Here is an 11,144-nt window from a genome sequence, read left to right as displayed (position 1 = left end):
ATATAATGAAGAAGTCCCACTTTGTGGACTTTCTGTTTTGCACGGGGTCCTTTTGCGATAGTCAAGAATGAATGGGGCTCTGAAATTTTCCAGAAAATGAAATATTTCTCCTAGAAAATTGCAATTACACATCTTTTGTTATGCGCATGTTTATTTCCTTTGTGTGTATTGGAAGAACACACAAAAAAAAAAAACAGAGAAAAAGCAAACATTCATAAAATTCTACACAAAACTCCAAAAATGGGCAGAACAAAATTACTGGCACCCTCAACGTAATATCTGGTTGTTCACCCTTTGAATAAAATAACTGAAATCAACCATTTCCTATAACCATCAACAAGCTCTTTCCACCTCTCAGCTGCAATTTTGGATCACATGTTTGAACCTCCTCCATATCTGACTGCAGGTACTGAGATCTTTTCTCTGTAGGCCTCCTTCTGTTTTGGGTAAATGGTAGAAGGACGTGCTTTACCAAAAAGCTCCATCTTGGTCTCATCTGTCCACAGGACATTGTCCCAGAAGGATTTTACTCACGTAGATTTTGGCAAACAGCAGTCCAGCTTTTTCATGTCTCTGTGTCAGCAGTGGGTCCTCCTGGGTCTCCTGCCACAGCGTTTCCTTTCATTCAAATGTTGATGGATAATTGGTGCTGACACTGATGCAGCCTGAGGCTGCAGGACAGCTTTAAGTTCTTTAGAACTTGATTGGAGCTGCTTATCCACCATCAGGACTATCCTGCACTGCAACCTTTCATCAGTTTTCCTCTTCTGTCCACGTCCAGGGAGATCAGCTACAGAGCTGTGGGCTGTAAACTTCTAGATTATGTTGGACACTGTGGACAAAGGAACATCAAGATCTCTGCAGATGGACGTGGAACCTTCAGATTGTTGATATTTGTACACAATGTTGGTTCTCAGGTCCTCAGACAGGTCTCTTCTCCTCTTTCTGATCTCCATGTTTAGTGTGACACACACAGACACACAATGCAAACACTGAGTCAGCTTCTCTCCTTTTACCTGGTTTCAAGTGTGATTTTTATATAGCCCTCACCTGTTACTGTCACAGGTGACTTTAAACGAGCATCACATGCTTGAAACAAAGTGTTTTACCCACAATTTTCAAAAGGTGCCAAAAATTCTGTCCGGCCCATTTTTGGAGGTAAGTATGAAATTATTTGGATTTTGTTTTTTTTTCCAAAACACACAAAGGAAATGAACATGTGCATAAAAACATGTGATTGCAATAATTTTTTGGGAGAAATACTTCATTATCTGGAAAATTTTCAGGGTTGCCAACTAGGGATGCACCGATCTAATATTCAGTAACAGTATCGGTCCGATCCTGGCCTTAATTACTGGATCGGACATCGGAAAGAAATAAAAAATGCAATCTGATCCATTAAATAGCATTTCACCCACATTAGCTGCATTTCACGGCTCCCTTGTCGTCTTCTTCTTGTGGGTTTGCGGTTGACCAAACCAGCTTAGAGCTGCATTACCGCCACCTACTGGATTAGAGTGGATCAGGAGTTAGAAAACAACCCCCTCAGTTCTCCGTGCCTGCGACAGATTCCCTTTAACACTGAGTGGATCATCGCTGAGAGGTTTTTACGCCTCCATTGCTCTCTACGTGTTTGTGTGTTGTGTTATTTTTTCTCTACTTCAGCTCCCAGAGTGGATCGCTATAACTGCAGTTTGCTAGCAAGCACAGCTATTAGCAGTAGTGATCATCCGGTACCGGAAGGACCCCTTCCCCATTAAAATATTTTTTATAATTCAATCCCTGATTAGTGACTAAATATAGACCTGCAGTAGAAACGTATTTAGGAGAATGCTCGTGAATATAAAGCATTACAAGATTACGCTCACACAGCCCCCAGTTTTTCAACATAAACACTGATAACACAACAGCAGCAGTCAGCTGTTTTACCTGCAGTCTGTCTGCACAAGCGCAAAGAGGCGGAGCATTTGTAGAGACGGTGAGCTCAGATGGAGCGGACGAAATGTTTTTCTAGCGTCCAGATGTAGTTTTTCTCCCTGTAACCTCCATTAAACCTTTACTGGGAAACAGCTGGAGGTCCTTCATCAACCACCTGATCAGTAAGTGAAGAAAAGAGAACTTTGTAGCTGCTCCATCCACCCTGTTTGTTTCACACAGGGAAAAACTGCAGTATGGAAGTTAAAATATGCAGATGAACTGTTAATGTGAAAAAAGTATTTCTTATCCAGTTACTCGTGTCAAATGATGTCAAGTGAAGATTGAGATCTTGATTGCCTGCTAGCCTAAGCTTGGTGCTGAATGTACAATCATAATTCAAATTTATAGAACCGTTAGAGAATGAAGCATATGATTTATGATCAAATGATGTGCGTAAGTGTAACAGAAATGATGGTTGGAGCAATGTGTTGAGGAAATTGCAAAATCATGAGCCAAGGGTAAAAAGAGGAACTGAAATGGGTTGCCTGGAGATGCATGGAGCAAAGTTAGAAACATGTTCAGAATGGAAAAGTACCTAAAAAGCACAATGAAGTAATTGTTAAGTCCAACAGTACCATAAAAGGATATCAGGAATGGGGTGATAATTGTCATGATGATGTTTAGAAAATAGGTTGTGTGTTAGATTTAAACTATAAAAGGTGATGTGCAACAAGCATCAGACGAGAAATTCGGGAGCCCTTCCCCGCCCAGGACTGATCTGCAGAGTGGACAGAGCCAACCCAGCTGTGGATACCTAATTCGACTTTGAACAGTTCTGTTGTGCTTTCTCCCTGCTGATGGTGTATAGTGGATGTATCATCGCTGCTGAATTTCTATCTTGTGGATTTTATATTGGCTCTGAGAGAGGTCTTCTGCATCACAAAGCGAGAAATACAACAGGGACTAGTAGCGGAAGGCCAGCGGCATCGCCCTTCTGGACTTCTCCTTTTTTCCCATTTCACTGAGGCAGTAACGGACTGGGCTTTGGGTGTGGTCGCTTTGGCCGAGTGACTGACTTGAAGTCAGTCTTTTTAGAAAAGATTTATGGACAATAATTGGACATTTTCAAGCCCCTTCTTCAACAACCCAGCTCCTAAGTATATCATCTTTATTAAGATCTAGTAATTCTGAAAGTTATGCTCTGTGATTGATTCATTTTGATTCTGAATTTAAAGTTTTAAGTTGATTGCTGAATTTGGAGAATTGATTGAGAATTGATTTTGGGCTAATTGCAAACTGCTTGAGCTGAAACCTGCATAATAAAATTTGACTCTAAAAAGTCCATTTAATTCTTTTGAGAATTATTTTCCCTGTTAACGGTACACCAAGTCTCATGCAATAGTAAAACTCTAGGCAAGTTAAGCTATAACATCTAGCTCTGTTTGGACACACTAGTCTTTAAGTATCCACTTCAACTTTACTTATGTCCCTTGGGCTCACTGTCCGAGCCGATAAAATAACCTGGCCAGTAACAAGTGCACTGATCAAGGGGTTGGCCACTAAAACTAACGGGACTATACTTCGAGGTCAACTGTGTAAGCCTTCCTGACTGGCAGCATCGGAGTATAGCGGAAGCAGGGCAAACGTAAGGATTATCAGTGGTAAGAAGCCAGGCGAGTCACCCCGCTACAGCTTTAAGTAGTGTCACAGAGTTGCAGTTGGGGTAATACGGAGAAGCTGTCACAGATATATACCTGTGGGATCTAACACTCGGGTAATCGATGGAATAATTGATAGAATACTCGATTACTAAAATAATTGATAGTTGCAGCCCTAATGAAATTTGCAACATGCCATAAGCCAATGCATCACCTTCTCACATAGGAGCAACAGGATTCAGGTAATAGAGTGATTGTTGTGTGAGAGACTGTTGACTTATGTAAAATGTATCCAGGCATTTAAAAACAATTGTTTTGTTTTAAAAAAGAAGATCGGATTTGTATCGGTATCAACAGATATTACACAGGTATTTTCCTTCCACATTGTTACCACACATCATTGTTGGAGAAAAACTGTAAACATTAAAGTTGTGAGTACAAGTCCATTTTGTTACAATGTTACACCCGATGAAAACCTGAAGAGATGAAGCATTGACTCTTCTCCACTAACACTATGACCCATTCTTTATCAAACATGCATCTGTGTGTTACTATAAATGGAAACTGGGTCACCTGATCCAGCCCTAACTATAAGCTTGATCATAAAGGAAAGTTTGAAGCCTAATCTTAAAAATAGAGAGGGTGTCTGTCTCCTGAATCCAAGCTGGGAGCTGGTTCCACAGAAGAGGGGCCTGAAAGCTGAAGGCTCTGCCTCCCATTCTACTCTTAAGTATCCTAGGAACCACAAGTAAGCCAGCAGTCTGAGAGAGAAGTGCTCTGTTGGGGTGATATGGTACTATGAGGTCTTTGAGATAAGATGGGGCCTGATTATTCAAGACCTTGTATGTGAGGAGAAGAATTTTAAATTCTATTGTAGATTTAACAGGGAGCCAATGAAGAGAAGCCAATATGGGAGAAATATGCTCTCTCTTTCTAGTCCCTGTCAGTACTCTAGCTGCAGCATTTTGGATCAGCTGAAGGCTTTTCAGGGAGCTTTTAGGACAGCCTGATAATAATGAATTACAATAGTCCAGCCTAGAAGTAATAAATGCATGAATTAGCTTTTCAGCATCACTCTGAGAAAGGATGTTTCTAGTTTTAGAAATATTGCGCAAATGCAAAAAAGCGGTCCTACATATTTGTTTAATATGTGCATTGAAGGACATATCCTGGTCAAAAATGACTCCAAGATTTCTCACAGTGTTACTGGAGGCCAAAGTAATGCCATCCAGAGTAAGTATCTGGTTTGACACCATGTTTCTAAGATTTGTGGGGCCGAGAACAAGAATTTCAGTTTTATCTGAATTTAGAAGCAGGAAATTAGAGGTCATCCAGGCCTTAATATCTTTAAGACATTCCTGCAGTTTAACTAATTGATGTGTGTCATCTGGCTTCATTGATAGGTAAAGCTGAGTATCATCTGCATAACAATGAAAGTTGATGCAATGCTTTCTAATAATACTGCCTAAGGGAATCATGTATAATGTAAATAAAATTGGTCCTAGCACAGAACCCTGTGGAACTCCATAATTAACCTTAGTGTGTGAAGAAGACTCCCCATTTACATGAACAAATTGGAGTCTATGAGATAAATATGATTCAAACCACTGCCGTGCAGTACCTTTAATACCTATAGTATGCTCTAATCTCTGTAATAAAATGTTATGGTCAACAGTATCAAAAGCTGCACTGAGGTCCAACAGGACAAGAACAGAGATGAGTCCACTGTCAGAGGCTGTAAGAAGATCATTTGTAACCTTGACTAATGCTGTTTCTGTACTGTGATGAATTCTGAAACCTGACTGAAACTCTTCAAATAAACCGTTCCTCTGCAGATGATCAGTTAGCTGTTTTACAACTACTCTTTCAAGAATCTTTGAGAGAAAAGGAAGGTTGGAGATTGGCCTATAATTAGCTAAGACAGCTGGGTCAAGTGATGGCTTTTTAAGTAGAGGTTTAATTACAGCCACCTTGAAGGTCTGTGGTACATAGCCAACTAATAAAGACTGATTGATCATTTTAAAGATTGAAGCATCAATAATTGGAAAGACTTCTTTGAACAGTCTAGTAGGAATTCAATTCAATTCAATTCAATTTTATTTATATAGCGCCAAATCACAACAAACTGTCGCCTCAAGGCGCTTTGTATTGTGGGTAAAGACCCTACAATAATACAGAGAAAACCCAACAGTCAAAACGACCCCCTAAGAGCAAGCACTTGGCGACAGTGGAAAGGAAAAACTCCCTTTTAACAGGAAGAAACCTCCAGCAGAACCAGGCTCAGGGAGGGGCAGTCATCTGCCGCGACCGGTTGGGCTGAGGGAAGAGAACTGTGGAAGAGAGCCAGAGATTAATATCAATTAATGATTAAATGCAGAGTGGAGTATAAACAAAGTAAATAAGGTGAATGAGAAACAGTGCATTATGTGAACCCCCCAGCAGACTAGGCCTATAGCAGCATAACTAAGGGATGGTTCAGGGTCACCTGATCCAGCCCTAACTATAAGCTTTATCATAAAGGAAAGTTTTAAGCCTAATCTTAAAAATAGAGAGGGTGTCTGTCTCCCGAATCCAAGCTGGAAGCTGGTTCCACAGAAGAGGCGCCTGAAAGCTGAAGGCTCTGCCTCCCATTCTACTCTTAAGTATCCTAGGAACCACAAGTAAGCCAGCAGTCTGAGAGAGAAGTGCTCTGTTGGGGTGATATGGTACTATGAGGTCTTTGAGATAAGATGGTGCCTGATTATTCAAGACCTTGTATGTGAGGAGAAGAATTTTAAATTCTATTCTAGATTTAACAGGGAGCCAATGAAGAGAAGCCAATATGGGAGAAATATGCTCTCTCTTTCTAGTCCCTGTCAGTACTCTAGCTGCAGCATTTTGGATCAGCTGAAGGCTTTTCAGAAAGCTTTTAGGACAGCCTGATAATAATGAATTACAATAATCCAGCCTAGAAGTAATAAATGCATGAATGAGCTTTTCAGCATCACTCTGAGAAAGGATGTTTCTAATTTTAGAAATATTGCGCAAATGCAAAAAAGCGGTCCTACATATTTGTTTAATATGTGCATTGAAGGACATATCCTGGTCAAAAATGACTCCAAGATTTCTCACAGTGTTACTGGAGGCCAAAGTAATGCCATCCAGAGTAAGTATCTGGTTAGACACCGTGTTTCTAAGATTTGTGGGGCCGAGAACAAGAATTTCAGTTTTATCTGAATTTAGAAGCAGGAAATTAGAGGTCATCCAGGCCTTAATATCTTTAAGACATTCCTGCAGTTTAACTAATTGATGTGTGTCATCTGGCTTCATTGATAGGTAAAGCTGAGTATCATCTGCATAACAATGAAAATTGATGCAGTGCTTTCTAATAATACTGCCTAAGGGAAGCATGTATAATGTAAATAAAATTGGTCCTAGCACAGAACCCTGTGGAACTCCATAATTAACCTTACTGTCTGAAGAAGACTCCCCATTTACATGAACAAATTGGAGTCTATGAGATAAATATGATTCAAACCACTGCAGTGCAGTACCTTTAATACCTATAGCAAGCTCTAATCTCTGTAATAAAATGTTATGGTCAACAGTATCAAAAGCTGCACTGAGGTCCAACAGGACAAGAACAGAGATGAGTCCACTGTCAGAGGCTCTAAGAAGATCATTTGTAACCTTCACTAATGCTGTTTCTGTACTGTGATGAATTCTGAAACCTGACTGAAACTCTTCAAATAAACCGTTCCTCTGCAGATGATCAGTTAGCTGTTTTACAACTACTCTTTCAAGAATCTTTGAGAGAAAAGGAAGGTTGGAGATTGGCCTATAATTAGCTAAGACAGCTGGGTCAAGTGATGGCTTTTTAAGCAGAGGTTTAATTACAGCCACCTTGAAGGTCTGTGGTACATAGCCAACTAATAAAGACTGATTGATCATTTTTAAGATTGAAGCATCAATAATTGGAAAGACTTCTTTGAACAGTCTAGTAGGAATGGGATCTAACAAACATGTTGCTGGTTTGGAGGAAGTAACTATTGAAGTTAACTCTGAAAGATCAACTGGAGCAAAAGAGTCTAAACAAATACCAGCAGTGCTGAAAGCAGCCGAACATGAAGAATAATCTTTGAGATGGTTATGAATAATTTTTTCTCGAATGTCTAAAATTTTATTTGTAAAGAAATCCATGAAGTCACTACTAGTTAACGTGAAAGGAATACTCGGCTCTACAGAGCTCTGACTCTTTGTCAGCCTGGCTACAGTGCTGAAAAGAAACCTGGGGTTGTTCTTATTTTCTTCAATTAATGATGAATAGTAAGATGTCCTAGCTTTACGGAGGGCTTTTTTATAGAGCAACAAACTCTTTTTCCAGGCTAAATGAGCATCTTCTAATTTAGTGAGACGCCATTCCCTCTCCAGCTTTCGGGTTATCTGCTTTAAGCTGTGCGTTTGTGAATTATACCACGGAGTCAGGCACTTCTGATTTGAAGCTTTCCTTTTCAGAGGAGCCACAGTATCCAAAGTTATACGCAGTGAGGATGTAAAACTATTGACGAGATAATCAACCTCACTGGGAGCAGAGTTTAGGTAGCTGCTCTGCACTGTGTTGGCACATGGCACTGAAGAGCATAACAATGAAGGAATTAGATCCTTAAACTTAGTTACAGCACTTTCAGAAAGACTTCTACTGTAATTAAACTTATTCCCCACTGCTGTGTAATCCATTAAAGTAAATGTAAATGTTACTAAGAAATGATCAGACAGGAGGGGGCTTTCAGGGAATACTGTTAAGTCTTCAGTTTCTATGCCATATGTTAGGACAAGATCCAGAGTATGATTAAAGTGGTGGGTGGGCTCCTTTACATTTTGAGAGAAGCCAATTGAATCTAACAATAGATTAAATGCAGTGTTGAGGCTGTCATTCTCAGCATCTACATGGATGTTAAAATCACCCACTATAATGATTTTATCTGAACTGAACACTAAATCAGATAAAAAGTCTGAGAAATCAGACAGAAACTCTGAGTAAGGACCAGGCGGACGATAGATAATAACAAATAAAACAGGTTTTTGATTTTCCCAATTAGGATGGACAAGACTAAGAGTCAGGCTTTCAAAAGAATGAAAACTTTGTCTGGGTCTCTGATTAATTAATAAGCTGGAATTGAAGATTGCAGCTAATCCTCCTCCTCGACCTGTGCTTCGAGCACTCTGACAGTTACTGTGACTCGGGGGTGTTGATTCATTTAAACTAACATATTCATCCTGCTGTAACCAGGTTTCTGTAAGGCAGAATAAATCAATACGTTGATCAATTATTAAATCATTTACTAATAGGGACTTGGAAGAGAGAGACCTAATGTTTAACAATCCACATTTAATTGTTTTATTTTTTGGTGCAGTTGATGAAGCTGTATTATTTATTGTTTTTGAATTTTTATGCTTAAATAGCTTTTTGCTGATTTTAGCTTTGGTTTTTGGTGGTCTGGGAGCAGGCACCGACTCTATGGGGATGGGGTTTTGGGGGGATGGCAGGAGGAGAGAAGCTGCAGAGAGGCGTGTAAGACTGCAACTCTGCTTCCTGGTCTCAACCCTGGGTAGTCAGTTTTTAGGAGGGTTAATAAATTTGGCCAGATTTCTAGAAATGAGAGCTGCTCCATCCAAAGTGGGATGGATGCCGTCTCTCCTAACAAGACCAGGTTTTCCCCAGAAACTTTGCCAATTATCTATGAAGCCCATGTCATTTTTTGGACACCACTCAGACAGCCAGCGATTCAAGGAGAACATGCGGCTAAACATGTCGCTCCTGGTCTGATTGGGGAGGGGCCCAGAGAAAACTACAGAGTCCGACATCGTTTTTGCAAAGTTACACACCGAGTCAATATTAATTTTAGTGACCTCCGATTGGCGTAACCGGGTGTCATTACTGCCGACGCGAATAACGATCTTACCAAATCTACGATTAGCCTTAGCCAGCAGTTTCAAATTTCCATGAATGTCGCCTGCTCTGGCCCCTGGAAGACATTTGACTATGGTCGCCGGTGTCTCTAGCTTCACGTTTCTCAAAACAGAGTCGCCAGTAACCAGAGTTTGTTCCTCGGCGGGTGTGTCGCCGAGTGGAGAAAAACGGTTAGAGACGTGAACAGGTTGGTGGTGTACCCGGGGCTTCTGCTTAGGACTACGCTTCCTCCTCACCGTCACCCAGCCAGCCTGTTTTCCCTGCTGCTCGGGATCTGCTGGGGGGGAGCTAACGGCGGCTAAGCTACCATGGTCCGCACCCGCTACAGGGGCCTGGCTAGATGTAGGATTTTCCAGGGTGTGGAGCCGAGTCTCCAATTCAGAAAGCCTGGCCTCCAGAGCTACAAACAGACTACATTTATTACAAGTACCGTTACTGCTAAAGGAGGCCGAGGAGTAACTAAACATGTGACACCCAGAGCAGGAAAGTGCAGGAGGGACAGGAGAAGAAGCCATGCTGGTAGTGAGTCGGCTAAGGGCTAAGCTACTAGCTGAGCTAAGCTAGCGAATTTCTAAAAACAAATAAAGTGAGTAATGTGAATACAGGTGATTCAGCAAAGAGTATGCTATTTAAAGTAGGTGAAGATTACACTAAAATATGTTATTATCCAGATAAATCGAGTTATACAGATATAACAGCTAACAGACAGCAAAACACTGTGCTCCGAAACAGGAACAGGAAGTGATACAATACCGCAGTGAGAGCCAACAACCAGAAGGCAACATTGCAGACATTGAGGACAGCTACAAGTACCTTGGAATCCCACAGGCAAATGGGAACCATGAAGAGGCCGCTAGGAAAGCTGCAACCTCCAAGTACCTGCAGAGAGTAAGGCAAGTCCTGAAGAGTCAGCTGAATGGGAAGAACACTGCTGCAAGCTGGCCAAAGGTAGAAGCCACTGACATCAAGACAAGAAAATTCATTACCATGCATGGAGGGTTTCACCCCAACGCCAGCAGCCTGAGACTGAAAATAAAGGTGACCGAGGACTAGTGAGCGTCAGAACCACTGTGCTAATGAAACAACAAAGATCCATGAATGCATCAGGAACATGGCAACAACTGTTCATGTGCTTCATGAATACCTCAGGCAGCAGAAACAAGAAAGAAGAGGAGCAAGAACAGAAACCATCACCGGAGAACATGATAGAAGAATAAGCAGATAGAAGAAGTGGCTGACATAGAGAAATCCTACCAACGGCTGGACAAGGCTGCACCGTAAACCCAGATTTTGATTCCACAGATTTTGATTCCACTTAAAAATATTGAGTTCATATTACTTAAAATTGCCTAGAATGTGAACATTACTTGTTAATGCTGAGTAGACTGTACTCATCAAGTTTTGCACCTGCTAAAAATCTAGTTTATACCAGTTTTAACAGACTGGATTAATGTGCAGCTGCATGGTGGCATGCTGGTTAGCACTGCTGCCTCACAGGTAGAATGCCATCTAGAAGGTCTGGGTTCAATTCTGGCTGGGCCCAGGCCTCTCACTGTTTGGAATAGAAAATATTTGGTGTTTTTGGTTTTTGTTCACAACGCTCTCTCGTATAGTTTTTT

Source organism: Archocentrus centrarchus, unplaced genomic scaffold (genome assembly GCF_007364275.1).
Source record: "Archocentrus centrarchus isolate MPI-CPG fArcCen1 unplaced genomic scaffold, fArcCen1 scaffold_45_ctg1, whole genome shotgun sequence".
Classification (NCBI taxonomy): Eukaryota; Metazoa; Chordata; class Actinopteri; order Cichliformes; family Cichlidae; genus Archocentrus; species Archocentrus centrarchus.
This window is presented reverse-complemented; position numbering follows the sequence as displayed.